The sequence below is a fragment of the Balaenoptera acutorostrata genome, chromosome 13, assembly GCF_949987535.1.
Source record: "Balaenoptera acutorostrata chromosome 13, mBalAcu1.1, whole genome shotgun sequence".
In the NCBI taxonomy this organism is placed as follows: Eukaryota; Metazoa; Chordata; class Mammalia; order Artiodactyla; family Balaenopteridae; genus Balaenoptera; species Balaenoptera acutorostrata.
The window spans coordinates 9,690,767-9,706,491 of NC_080076.1; the positions used below are offsets into that span (position 1 = coordinate 9,690,767).

Below are 15,725 nucleotides of genomic sequence, written 5' to 3' on the forward strand. Positions count from 1 at the left end.
TGTGGGATCTAGTTCCCTGACAGGGATCGAACCCGGGTCTCCTGCATTAGGAGGGCGGAGTCTTATCCACTGCACCACCAGGGAAGTCCCCAAAATAACTTTTTAACTCAAATCTCTCTGCTTTTTTTTTTTTTAAGTTCAGCATCAAATTACTCAGGGTCCATTCCTGGCTTCAACACGCTGACGTAATCAGAGGTGAGACACAAAATCTCTCTGGTTGTCTCACCTCTAAAATGGTCATAGTGATACTATTTATCTCATTATTACAAGGATTAAGTGTTATTATTTATGTACACTGCTTAGACCATTCCGGCTCACAGTAGACTGTCAATAAATGTTGCTGTTATGTGGTAAAAATGCCACTGCCGAACCCCTTGGCATATTTTCTGGCCTGAATCAGTTAGAGCCACAGTCAGGACAAGGAGGCCCCTCCTGTGCATAGTAGCTGTCAGAGGTCAGCAAACCTTTTCTGTAAAGGATCAGATAGCATAGGCATACCTTGTTTTATTGTGCTTCCCAGATTTTCCATGTTTTCAAATTGTAGGTTCGTGGCACCCCTGCATCAAGAAAGTCTATTGGCTCCATTTTTCCAACAGTATTTGCTCACTTCGTGTCTCTGTGTCACATTTTTGGTAATTCTTACAATATGTCAAACTTTTTTATTGTTATATTTGTTCTGGTGATCTGTGATCAGTGATCTTTGATGTTACTACTATGATTCACTGAAGGCTCTGATGATGGTTAGCACTTTTTAGCAAAAAAGTATTTTTTAGATATAAGGTATGAACATTGGTCTTTTTAGACATAATGCTACTGCACATTTTATAGAGTACAATATAGTATAAACATAACTTTTATATGCTCTCTGAACCAAAAAATTTGTGTGACTCGCTTTATTGCAATATTCACTTTATTGCCATGGTCTGGAACCAAACCCATAATAGAGGTACGTCTCTAAATCTTTTAGGCTTTGCTGGCCATAAAAGTAGTCTCAGCCACTGAATTCTGCTGTAGTAGTGCGAAAGGACCCACAAATAAGCATGGCTGTATTCCAATAAAACTTTATAAAAACAGACAGTAGGATATATTTAGCCAACAGGCTGTTTGCCAAACTCTGAGTTAGACTAATGAATTATGGACAGGTGATAAATGCTGATATTGTGTTTCATCATTTCTTAGTAAGATGTTTACACAAAGTCACAGTAAAATGTGAACAGTTAATCTGAAGATTCTCACTGTTAATTTTGCTATATTTACTGACGTCAGGCAGATGCTTTTTATTCATCAAATCACTCAAACATTTATTGCTGTGCCTACTGAGTTTGACACATTTTTATTTTTATATATATATATAATGTAAAATTGACAACCATAATATATGTTCTAAATTTGTACTTAGATTAATCAAGGAAATAACTGAACAACATTTGGTTAAGAATGTAATACCTTTATCTCTGAATATTTATTGGAGAGGTAGGGAGAGACATAAAGCATCATCACAGAATGACTAGATTAAAAACTGAGAAGATAAAATACATAATAAATTGACCCTGCAGGAAAATTCACTTCAGAGTAGAAGGAAATACTTAATAGGTTCTTGCGAGTAGGTCATGGCTCAAGATTACTTTGCCTTTAGCGCTTTTGATAATTTACTAAGATGCATTACTTCTCGCCCTCTTGTCTCTCCTGCCTTTTTTCTCCTTCCCATTTTTTTCCCTCTCTCACAGTGAATGTGTCCAAACACATTCATCTTCTTCTCACTCCTGCCTTTAAAGTCACCTTGGACTTTCTATCCTCAATTCTGTCTGCAAGTAAAATAGTCTTGCGTCTTCTCCCTCCCCATACTTCAACTTTAAAATTTAGAGTAGTCAGTGGGTGAGCCGGGAGCCGCGGAGGTCACCGTGGGGGGGGGGGGAGGGCAGCATGGCAGCCTCCTTACGGCTCCGTGGAGCCGCCTCTGGCCTCCGGTACTGGAGCCGCCGGCAGCAACCGGCAGTGGCCAGCCTTGCAGCGGTGTGTTCTAGGTCAATGGCTTCTAACACTCCAGTTGGATTCACTGGAGTAGGCAAATGGGGAATCCAATGGCAAAAAATCTCATGAAACATGGCTATCCACTCATTATTTATGATGTGCTCCCTGATGCATGCAAAGAGTTTCTAGATGCAGGTGAACAGTGTCTTCCCCAGCAGATGTAGCTGAAAAAGCTGACAGAATTATTACCATGTTGCCCACCAGCATCAATGCAATAGAAGCTTATTCTGGAGCAAATGGAATTCTAAAAAAAGTGAAGAAAGGCTCACTATTAATAGATTCTGGTACTATTGATCCTATGGTTTCGAAAGAATTGGCCAAAGAAGTTGAGAAAATGGGAGCAGTTTTCATGGATGCCCCTGTTTCTGGTGGTGTGGGAGCTGCTCGGTCTGGGAACCTCACGTTTATGGTGGGAGGAGTCGAAGAAGAATTTGCTGCTGCCCAAGAGCTTCTGGGGTGCATGGGCTCCAATGTGGTGCATTGTGGAGACGTCGGGACTGGGCAGGCTGTGAAGATCTGCAACAACTTGCTGTTAGCTATTAGTATGATTGGAACTGCAGAAGCTATGAATCTGGGAATCAGGTTAGGGCTTGACCCAAAACTTGGCTAAAATCCTAAGTATGAGCTCAGGACGATGTTGGTCAAGTGACACCTATAATCCTGTACCTGGGGTGATGGATGGAGTTCCCTTGGCTAATAACTATCAGGGTGGATTCGGAACAACACTCATGGCTAAGGATCTGGGATTAGCACAAGACTGCTACCAGCACGAAGAGCCCAATCCTTCTGGGCAGTCAGGCCCATCAGATCTACAGGATGATGTGTGCGAAGGGCTACTCCAAAAAAGACTTCTCATCCGTGTTCCAGTTTCTACGAGAGGAGGAGATGTTCTGAGTTTGCCCTTTGGCTGTGGACCCTGTTAGGAACCAAACTCTATCTTGGAGCCTCTTATAGCTCACTCCACAAGTAAATGGGCTGAATCAAAGGTCACCTGTCTGCTTTTGTTTTTCTAGTTCACAATAAACCCTGGGAGTTTTCACCCATTTTTAACTGCTTATTCTTTTTATCTATTTAGCAAACACATATTATCTGATTTTTTTTTTTTTTCCTGCAAGCCACTGATGGTCTCTGCTAGTAGCTGACTGACCTTTTTCAAAAGTTTGATTCCTGAGCATCATTAGCTAAAACATTGCCTACTTCAATCAGGATATTATTTACTCCACTTTACAAATAAAACCAAAATTTTTTTCCACAGGATAAAACCTATCCTGGAGGAAAGAAAAGAAATCGGTGTGAGGAAAGGAGTTAGAGAAAGGGGAAGTATAGTGAATTACTCCCTGTGTCCCTCAGAAAGTTTGTCCTGTTAACCCAGTGGTGGTATTCTTGCATTCTGAGGTTACTGGTTTATTTTCCAGGACTTGATAAAGCAAGAGAACTCCTTGCTGCATGCTGTGTAATTTGGACTCTGTTACATTACCTTGGTGTGCCCCTCTTGTAACAACTCCCAATACTCAGCAAACTTATTTTTTATATTTTTGCTTCCTTGTACATTCTTACTACATATTTTTTGACTTCAGAAGAATGACATCTTTAGAAATGTTTCAGAGCTTACGATATGTGCTTTAGATAATTATATTATCCTAAATATAACCATATTATTTTGAATTCAAATAAATTTCTATGCTGATAATAAAAAAAATAAAAATAAAAAAAATAAAATTTAGACATAATAGTCGTAGGTAGAGTTTAGACTTGCAAAATGCAATTTGGAAATTACCAAGACTTTTGTTCAGTTTGATTGCTAAAATATGTAAATAATTACATAAAGCGTTCATCTTGAATTCAGGGGCGTATTGTAAAATGATATACATTTATACCCCAGGCCTAAATCCTTCTTTTTTCATGTATTTCAACTACTATCAATTAATTAATTTGAATGTATAAAGGAAATACAATGTTATGTATATATTCCTCTATCGATGCTCAGTGTATTTTATATCTTCTAACATCTATATTTGCCTCTGAATGTCACACCGTGACTAATTTTTGCATCAGATTCTAATCTGGGCAGCAACTCACGGAGGCAGTGAGAGAAGAATCAAGGAGCTGATATCGATTCAGTGGTGGTTACAAACCCTGAGATGCTTTTGCTTCCCTTATCAGCAACCAACAACATCAAAGGAAAGGAGAAGCCTACTGCATACCTCTTTGACATCAATCCTTCATGGCTTTCTTTATCCTCTTCAAGTCAACACAAAGCTGTGAATAAGATAAAAAAGAAGTTTCTGATTTTCAAACCCTTCCAGTTAAAAGTCTCAAAATGAACTAGTGACTTAGAGATATCTTCCTTTCCTCTGCTTTTACTAATAAGCTAAAGCACATGGAGACTAGAACCTGGGCTTCCTAATCCTTATACAGAGCAGAGCAGGAGGTGTTCTGAAAGCACTCTGCAAAGTGGATGTGTCTGCTTCCTGCAGTAAATATGCTGAAGGAAGCCATTCATTCAAACTTGGTTGGATGGTGCTACAAAATGCCTACCCCACTTTTCAAGAGTTTATCATGGTGAAAATAAGAAAGGACTGCTCAAACAATGTAAATCAGTCTTCTTCACAAATACTAAGTCCAGCAATTGGAAAGCCACGTTCATGTCACTCTTGGTATTTGCTTCATTTGGGAAATAGGGACCTCGAAAGATGGAGGACAGGCATTGCCATAACAATTTTAAGATTTTACCTGCCAGTTCCCTGCCATATTTTTAACAAATGAGCTCAGAGCATATCAGAATAGTCCTTAGGGACATCTAGGAATAAAATCTATTGCTGTATAAAAACCCATGGTAAATAATGAATTATATTACCTAGATATTCACAACGTGGAAAACTACTTTGGAAACCTGTACATATAAACAATAGGAAAACAAAAATCTAATAACTATTATATAGCTCAAAAAATAACACCGTGTGAATACTGATTTCTTGGGGATTTGTTGCTAGAGCTAAAATTGCCATTCGTTTCTTCCCAAGCAGGACTATTTCAATGTTCTTTCTTACGTCACTTTTAAAATTATATTTAAATGACTGAAATTAAACATACAAACTGTTCTGTAAACAGTTAAATTGACTTAATTTTTTGAGTGAAAAGAAATAACTAATTATAATTATAATGCTGTTGTGTTGTTTTTAAAGAGTTTATTTTACAGCAATTGCCTTTGTCTAAATGCAAGAAAAAAACAAAAGAAAAGAAATCATTGATTTAAAAATAGGAATAAATAATTATTCCTATTTAAATGGAGGAATAATTTTCTAAGCATCTCTCATTCCATAGCCTAAACTCACAAAATAGTCTCCATCTTGTCCTAAAAATGGCATAAAAATGCTTCCTACATTTCAGAGTGACAGGTTTTTGTTTCTTTGTTTGCCTGTCTGTTTTGCTTTGGAATGGTGTGAGAATGTCTCATTTATTTATACTGTATTACAAAACTCAGAGAGATATTTTGGTGTAAAACGTAGATGCTAGATAAATGAAAGCATCTAATTCTGTTTACTTACCATGGTCCTGGAGCTAGAATCGTATAATCTTATTCTTTCCTCTGATTACTTTTCACACACTTGCTCGCTTATGGCTCTGAGGCTTCGGCCTCAGTGAATTTGGTGTTACTGACTATGAGACAGATGATAATCATATTCGTTGGGTAAACAAACAATACCAGGTGCAGGAGAAGGGGATACATTTGAAATTGCTCAAATCATAACTGAAATTGACTGTATTTGATTTTCAAAACCTTTGTGACTCTAAAGACTTTAGTTGCTTTGTTTTCTCAAACCTCCTGTGGATTTAGGAAGAGACGATAAACAACACAATTGTTCTCAAAGCGCCTAGCTCACAGTAAGGAGGAAGGGATAAGTTAGTAACAGTTCTGACCAGCTCACACACGTTTCCTGAACGGGGCTTTAACATTTGTACTCCTCCCTCCTATAAATGTATATGGTTTTAACGACTGTGGGTAAAATGGATCAGAAAGTATAATGTCTAATTAAAAATATATGTTCTGACATACTTCACTCAGTATGACAATCTCTAGGTCCATCCACTTCACTCAGTATGACAATCTCTAGGTCCATCCATGTTGCTGCAAATGGCATTATTTCATTCTTTTTAATGGCTGAGTAATATTCCATTGTGTATATGTACCACATTTTCTTTATCCATTCTAGATTGTCACACTGAGTGAAGTCAGACAGAGAAAGAGAAATATTGTATGATATCCCTTATATGCAGAATCTAAAAAGAAATGATACAAATGAACCTATTTACAAAACAGACACAGGCTCACAGACTTAGAGAATGAACTATGGTTACCAGGGGGGAAGGTTGGGGGGAAGGGATAGTCAGGGATTTTGGGATCGACATGTACACACTGCTATATTTAAAATGGATAACCAACAAGGACCTACTGTGTAGCACAGGGACCTCTGCTCAATGTTATGTGGCAGCCTGGATGGGAGTGGAGTTTGGGGGAGAATGGATACATGCATATGTATGTCTGAGTCCCTTTGCTGTGCATCTGAAACTATCACAACATTGTTAATTGGCTATACCCCAATATAAAATAAAAAGTTACAAAAAAAAAAAGATACATGCACACAAAAAAATAAAGTTGTTATAAAATTTTAAAAAATATATGCTCTGATTTTTAGGTAGAATCTCCACAAATATGCAAATTCACTCAGGAAGTCTTATCTGAATGGTGTGATTGTATCCAAATATAACCTACAGTATGATATCTGGAATGTTTTCTCTCTCATCTTCCTAGAACATGTGTGATTTTTCCTTTTTAACGTTTAAAGGACTTTTTAAACATTTAACATTTTATTACCACATTTCATATAATTAGCTCTTCTTATAAGATACCCAAGGATTGTTAATCTATTTATGCAGTTAAGAGACTTTCATTTAAAGTGAATGTTCAAAAGCTGACTTCAAATTATCATCCTCATAGCATATGAGAAGCTGAATTGGGAACAGGGAGATTCTCATCTTAAGGAAGCTCTTGATCGATACACACTGTTACTGAAAATGCAGCATCATTCTTAATATGCATAGAAATGATGCTTTCTATGAAGCAAATTAGCTTATAATATCTTTTTAAAATTATGAGATGTTCTTGGAGACATATTTAAAAACCTGAGAGTACAACGAAGTATGTTTAATGAAGCAAATCATGGATGTTTAACTGAAAGCCATACCAGCTTTACTATTGTTGGCAGCAGTGTTGGCCTCATGTTTTCATATTAATTTCTAATAAAGCTGGCGTTCTAAAGGAAAGAAGAATGTTAAGGATTCTTAGAAGCATCTCTGATGATATGCTTATTAGTCTGCTGAATCAATTTATTTCATGTAGATTTATTATATTTTCTCTTTTGAATCTATTGTTTATATATTTGTTTATAAGAAATCGTTTCTATTTACAGGACACACTGATTCTTAGATAAGCTGGTGGAAAAGATCACCAGAAGCATCACATCAGATGAATCTCTATAGAGCATTTTTGATTTCCTCCCATATAGCCTATAGCCTATTTGATCTGCAAACATCCCTATACTCAATAACTGTGCAGTCTAAGCAAAACGTTTAATTCAAATTTGATCATGAAAACAAAGAAATCTAAACTTGAACATAAACCAAAGGGGGCATGGTGAAAATAAACACAAATGAAGACTGGATACCTTGAGTAATACTCATCTATTTTCATTGAACCTATGTTATTTTAATGCTCATTTCATGATGATCCATGTTTTGTTTTTCCCACAAAGTATTTGATTTTTACTTTATTTAGAGAGGAAACAATTACTCATAAAACCCCTAAAATTGGGGGGGGCAGTTAAAATATCAGTTTAAAAATTTTATTTTCTGAATGAAGTCAATATACAGCTCAAAAAAATAAAAGAAAGAAAGAAAAGAGCACATGGAATACAGGTTTATGCAAACAATTACCCTGCTCTACCCCAGTCTCTTGGTCGCATGTGACTGTCTGTGGCAATTAAGAGCAGGGCATTTGGGGAGACAGAGATAGATTCAGTTTCCAATTCATCCCTTGCTACTTTATGACTTTTTGCGTTGTCTAACCTTTCTCTGTCTCCTTTTACAAGACAACAAAGTGAGATAATAACAGTACCTGACCTACAGGGATGTTTTGAAAATTAAATGAGAGAACACAAATAAAATACTTACCCTAGAGCTTTGTATGCATTAATAAATGCTCATTATTAATAATGGTTTTAGTAGTAAATAGGCAACTAATTAAACAAGGGATAAAAAGGATATTAATGTTATATGAGTCCAGAATATATATCCTAGAAACATTTTGGAAAGTGAATAATAAAAAAACAATTTTTTCCATTGCCAAAAAAGTAATTATGATTTTTTTTAAAAAGACACCCTTTCACACACTAAATCTTTCTAATCAAAGACCTTCCTTTCAGTACTTTGTAAATAAATGATAGAAAAGGTTAGTGTAATTCAGAGAAAGTCAGGGAAGGAAGTGAATATTGAAGGTTGAGTGAGCCCCATCCTCAGTGGAAACACGCTGAATCCAAAGACTTCCAATGACCCTCTTCTTGGCAGCAACATAAGTCAACTTCCAGAAGTTAGCAAGTCAGGCTTTACAGTTTCACTCTGTAGTCATTTTCATCTCCTGCTTTCTCAACTAATATTAATCACATCAAAATAAAGAAACAGATAAGGTCTTCTAGGGCATCAGGAGGGGTGAACTGGAGGAATTATTTCTCCTATTTCAGCTGTGAGATGCAGTGGTGGACAGATATGTGTTGGAATGCATCAGAGCATTATTAAGGAGAAAAAAGATAGAGCACTTTGTGTCCCTGTTCTAAAAAAAGGAAGTAGAGCGGGGGCGGGGGGGGGGCAGGACTTCCCTTGGACTGAGCAGCTGCCTTGGCACTTAATTTGAAAAGACATATGCAGATTTCTAAACAGCCATCAGCGATGTCCTTCACCTCTGGGCACTTAAAGCACAGAGAACAGGGGATCCCCCTGGGGAACCATGGTTGCAGATGGACAGAAAAGTCTTTTCTAGAGAGATGGACTGTCTGAAATTGAATGCAAAACCTGTGCAGATGTTCATTTGTGCATTATTCTGGACATAAATCCACAGTTTAGAATAGAAACTCAAAAGGGATTATCACACACACACACACACACACACGCACCTGAAAGTTTTTAATGCCCATAAGATATTACTTAGCAGCCTGGAACATGCATAGAATCATGGACCACCAGAACTGGAACATCAGTAGTCAACGAATTATTCACCCTTCTGATTGTAGAGATGATGATATTGGGAATCCAAGAAGCCAGGTGACTCCGGCGCATGATCACAATAAGAAAGCTTACAAGTGGTAGGTTCAGACACGAGAACCATGTTTGTCTCTCCCCATTCGATGATCTTTACATTATATATTTGCATCAATATTGATTATTGTCTGACCATAGCATGTACATAAAATATATCAGGCACCACTTTACATACTAAATGCATTATATAATTTAATTCTTTAGTGCTAAGCAACAAGCTAATAATTGGAGAGTTTGAGTAGCCAGCTTATTAGAGGCATATCAAAAATTCAAAAATTCCCTGACTCAGATACCAATCACGCTACATTCTAATGTTCTTTGTCATGGCAATCACTCTCCTCCCAAGAATATAACAGCATTTTTCAGGTTTTATTTGTTTGTGTGTTTTTGAAAGCAATTTTCACAGTGCTGAGCATTACAACAGGTTCTCAGGAGATTCCTGTTGGTTGAGTGATGATGGAGATCGTGGTAATGATGATATTAGTGACTTGCTAGCCACCGACTCCTACATGATAGAAGTAAAAGGAAATGTACCCAGGAAATATTGATCTCTCATTAAATATTGTGTCCTGCATAAAGAGAGCCCACAAGATGCTGAAAGAATACACAGAACACTCACCCATTTGTCACTCAGAATTAGATTTAGAAAAGGAACTCATTGAATTCTAAAAGCAGTGAACCTTGAGAAGATCCAAACTGACCCAGGGTTATTAATATTTAAATGCCCAGACAGAATCAAACTGTAAAGAGACTTGTCTGAACGTTCTTTGCAATTAGTGTCACTATATTTAGGCTCATTCATTGATTTTAAAAAAAGAAAAAATAAATATTTACCTTTTCAGTTACTTATAAAGGAACAATTAAAATGTAATCATCGAAACTGAGCAAACAGCCCTATGAATAAACACAAGATGAGATTATGAATGACAAAATGGAAATCGTTTGAACAATGCCTGGTAGGCAAGACTTTCCTCAATGTTAGTCACTGTTAATGAAATGAAAGGGTCTTCTATAAGATTTTAAACTTTTTTATTTTTCAAGGAATAATTATCTTTTTAGCCTAAGTCTTTATAAGAAAATTTTTAACATCAAGCTGCTTGATGAAAGGAACATAAGACCCACTCTGGAACATAATAGTGGATACAGGGCAATAGATGAGAAAAGAGGAAGATTGAAAGGAAGGTCACTAGTGTCTGAAAGTACTAACATGAAGAATAAGTCCTAGGGGATTGCATGAGCTGAGCAACCTGAAAGGCCCTTTTTCAATCAAAGGTTTCTAATTAATTGCCTTTGGCAGAGCCTTGAATGGCAATATTCAGATTTTGTCTTTCACCTTCTTAGCATCCTACTCTGTATTAGGCCAAATACTGACTCAAACGAGGCCATAATGGTTAAAATACCTTGTTTCATATGTCCCTCGTCTTGAGCTTCCTTGGCAATATGTGCCTCTTCAAACTGAGCCAACCGGCTGCCAGTTTCACTTTGAGGAACTTTTTTGACATGTACTAATGCAAGAAATTATATCCAGCTTTGCTCTTAAATCAGAATTGCACCAACTTTTCATTCCACCACTTCAAGAAGATAATTGATAAAATCAGCTATGGTGATTTAAGAGTCATTTCTCTTCTATCTTCAATAGACTACAGCCCTTTCATTACAATACATTTGTTGCTTTGGAGGTTGGGTAGGATTCCCAGATTTCCCTTGAACCCCTGGTGTTCTGTATTTTAATATCTGATTCTAACATCTAGGGTCCAACATTTTGATAATTAGTTTACTGCCTTTAGGAGGAGATTTAGCTTCTGCAGTTCAGCAGGATACATGATTGTCTGATCTATACTTTTTCCAGTTACTTGGATACAGAAAAGACTTCTTCTAGCAAAGTTATATACTCGCTGCACGTGTCTTATACGTGTTCAGGTGCGCTGGCTGGAACAGGAACAGAGCTCCCTGTAGCACTGTATTCAGGACAGCAAGAAATGACAGCGCGGCTCACAATCCTCCTGCTTCTTTTCAGCTCCCCAGGAGGCCATCTTAGTGAGCGTGTAGTATGCAATCTTGGAGACGGTGAACAAAAATGTCATCCTTCACTCATATTCTTCTCTATCTTATAACAAGGACTATCACCTGCCATATTGGGGTCAGAAAATCCTTACCTGGTAATAGTGACACTAGCACTCAAAGGCTGACCTGTATTTATATAAGAAAATCTTGCTCAGCTAATGTTACATACATCCTTGCTCTACATTTTACTGTATCTCTGAGCCATGGTTTTAACAGTGTTTTACTCCCATGTAAGTTCTGTTTACTTGTTCAGTTCCCATTAGCTTTATAACACAACATAGAACCTGAACAGAAAATATATTTTATGAAGATTCCAGGGTGATCGGTGCTCGCCATGACAGTTTCAAAGGCTCAGATCCATGCAATCAAGTATCTTTATGCTGTTAGTCATGACTTTCTCCTTTGAAATGATTGCCTGCCATCTGTTATTTCAAGTATTAAATCTTTGTTGCTGAGCAGCAAGCCAATTTGCCTTCACGACTTTACCAAAAAAAAGCATTTAGAATTCCTTTATGCGGGATGTAATTGCTTCAACTCCGTGTTCTTTTAAATTCCAGATAAAAATTGAATATGTGCATGTGAAGTACACAGCAATCAGATACTGAAGTCATTAGCTATGCAGTCACACAACCCCTTAAAAGGCTGTTCGCAGTTTAAACCCTACATTATCGCAGTGTGTAACTGTTGCAAACTTTGCTCATTAAAAATGAGGATGTGTGTGTGATAGCTAAGCAAAACCTTTGTTAGTAATTTCATGAGGCAACAAATTGCCATTTACATTGTTGCCATTTACATTGTTGCCATTTACATCTGTAACTAAACTATTTTTGGATTGTACCTTTCTGTCTCCTGGATGTGTGTCTTGTATATAACTGATTCCTCTGTATTGCGATTGATCTAATGACTCAATTTGCATCCCCTAATTGATTTCATAGTATAAAGAACTACTTAACTTGGAGTACATAGGGACGTGATATTCATAAGGCCATGACAATATGAAGGGCAAATACTATATATTGCCTTAAACTTTTCTTAATATATTCCTAGATTTCAGTGATGCATCATGGTTTACTCTCATGGAAAGATAGTGAGACATAGTATTACCCTCACCTTCTGGCCAAGGGCAGGATTTCCTGACTAAGACTAACTCACAATAGAAGTTATCCCGAGTAGTCAAGGAAGAATGCCCAAGAGTTCACCTAAACTAAGAGCAATTTAGGCAGTGTTTATTGCAGTCCAGTCCAAAATACTCAGTGTCTCAAATAAACATTGCAAATGATGATGGGAACTAAAGTTAAGGAATAGTTTTATAAGCCTAGGTAGACAGGCTATTTACAGACAAAAATGTAGTAACTGGTAACAGTTATTATTAGAAATAAGGGCTAAGGATGGAAAATGGCATGGCTAAATCAAAGCTATGTATTAGACAAGAAACGCAGAATGCAGACCAAAGTTGAAACCAAAAAATTTTCAAACTGGAGCACATGGGTTTGAAATAAGGCTTTGCAAATTAAATTCAGGCAGCGAGGCTTTTATTATTGGCATGTAAGGTTCCAGGAGAATGAATTGAAAATTGGGAAACTAACATAAAATCTCAATGTTGGCACTAGAATGCAGAATCTTACAGTTCAACAGAGAGGATTAGCAAGTATCTGCAGAGCCCTCCAAGTCAAGGGCAGAGTGAGTGAAGAAACTCCCAAAGATATCATCGTCCTGGAACCTGCATGGGTCATGTACAGAGGGCAGAGCTGAGTGTCAGGGATGTCAATTATGGGCCCGGCAATGTTGTTGCAAAAGCAAAGGCTGGGGAATGAGCAAAGGCATCGTTCTAAATATGCTAGTTTCATCTGTGGTGATTAATTTTTTTAAAACTTTTTCTTTTATATTGCAGTATAGTCGATTAACAATGTTGTGTTAGTTTCAGGTGTGCAGCAAAGTGATCCAGTTATACATATACATGTATCTATTCTTTTTCAAATTCTTTTCACATTTAGGTTGTTATATAATATTGAGCAGAGTTCCCTGTGCTGTACAGTAGGTCCTTGTTGGTTACCATTTTAAATGTACACAGCAGTGTGTACATGTCAACCCCACACTCCCTAACTATCCCTCCCTGCCACCATTCCCCGCTGGTAACCATAACTTCGTCCTCTAAGTCTGTGAGTCTGTTTCTGTTTTGTAAATAAGTTCATTTGTATCATTTTTTTAAGATTCTGCATATAAGCGATATCATATGATATTTCTCTTTCTCTGTCTGACTTACTTCACTCAGTATGACAATCTCTAGGTCCATCCATGTTGGATGCAAATGGCATTATTTCATTCTTTTTAATGACTGAGTAATATTCCATTGTATATATGTACCACATCTTCTCTATCCATTCCTCTGTTGATGGACATTTAGGTTGCTTCCATGTCCTGGCTATTGTAAATAGCGCTGCAATGAGCATTGGGGTGCATATTTCTTTTCGGACCATGTTCTTCTCTAGATATATGCCCAGGTGTGGGATTGAAGGATCATATGGTAACTCTATTTTTTGTTTATTAAGGAACCTCCATACTGTTCCCCATAGTGGCTGTATCAATTTACATTCCCATCAACAGCATACGAGGATTCCCTTCTCTCCACACCCTCTTCAGCATTTATTGTTTGTGGATTTTTTGATGATGGCCATTTTGACTGGTGTGAGGTGATACCTCATTGTAGTTTGATTTGCATTTCTCTAATAATTAGTGATGTTGAGCAGCTTTTCATGTGCTTCTTGGCCATCTGTATATCTTCTTTGGAGAAATGTCTATTTAGGTCTTCTGCCCATTTTTTGATTTTTTTTTTTTTTTGATGATATTAAGCTGCATGAGCTGGTTGTAAATTTTGGAGATTAATCCCTTGTCAGTCACATCATTTGCAAATATTTTCTTCCATTCCATGGGTTGTCTTTTCATCTTGTTTATGGTCTCCTTTGCTTTGCAAAAGCTTTTGAGTTTAGTTAGGTCCCATTTGTTTATTTTTGTTTTTATTTCCATTACTCTGGGAGACGGATCAAAAAAGATATTGCTGAGATTTATGTCAGAGAGTGTTCTGCCTATGTTTTCCTCTAAGAGTTTTATAGTGTCCAGTCTCACATTCAGGTCTTTAATCCATTTTGAGTTTATTTTTCTGTATGGTGTTAGGGAGTGTTCTAATTTACTTCTTTTACATGTAGCTGTCCAGTTTTTTTAGCACCACTTATTGAAGAGGCTATCTTTCCTCCACTGTATAGTCTTGCCTCCATTGTCATTGATTAATTGAGCAAAGGCATTGTTCTAAATATGCTAGTTTTCATTTGTGGAGATTACTGAATATTGCATGTTATTTATTATATGTTTGTCTGTTTCCAAATCAATAATACTCTGAAAACCAAGTTTCTTCTCCAGTTTTAATTCCTAAATTCAAGTTCCTGGAACTGTGACCGACTATCTCCTTTGTTGTCACCAGCAGAGCTTTTTAAACACACAGATTGTTATGTTTCAATCCGATCTTAGGGTATTATCCAGAAATCTATATTTTTATAGATTCCTAGGTGATTCTGGTATATATCCAGGTTTGAAAGCTACTGTAGAGAATAACAGTGTTACTCAGAAAAATAATTGATAAGAAAGAATTCAGATAGAAAGATTAAAAGAGAGAAAATGTGTCAGTGTTTGAATAATAAAGAATGAATTTCCAAAAAATGAAACATCTGATTTCAGGAGGTGACATCCAACAAGGGAGCCATTAAAAAGGGAGAAAGAAAAAAAGTCAAGAAAACTTTAAAACCAGAGCACCGTTTGATTTATATTCACCTAAGGAGATAGAAAATGATTTCACTTTTTCAAGTAAGAGTAATCAGTCCAGAGCTTTCTGGAACCCTGATGTTGGGGGATTTAAAGGCATGGAATTATAAAAGTAAGAATGAAAAAATATTGAAGCATAAAAAAGGTAAAGGAGACAGCCTCCCTGTGAGGTATATTCTATGAGTTATCTACTTATAATCATACTTAATGAAAAGCAAAATGCATAAGAAAACAAATGAAAAAGTATTTTATATGTAGACATGATTTCCAAGGTTCTGACATGTGCAGGAAAATTCTTGAGTTTAATGATAGTGAAGTCAAATGCCTGTGGTAATGGGAAATCTTCATTCAGTAAAAATAAATGGTTGGTTAGATAGGCAATGACATGAGACGTTCATGGAAATGTGTGAATCATTTAGAATGGTCATATTCTTGATTAGCAACAT

The 15,725-nt window shown here is 36.7% G+C and overlaps 1 pseudogene; it reads left to right on the forward strand.

Moving 5' to 3' along the window:
* Positions 1 to 1,922: 1,922 nt before the first annotated feature.
* Positions 1,923 to 3,164, forward strand: LOC103016288 (3-hydroxyisobutyrate dehydrogenase, mitochondrial-like; annotated as a pseudogene).
* The last annotated feature ends 12,561 nt before the right edge of the window (positions 3,165 to 15,725 follow it).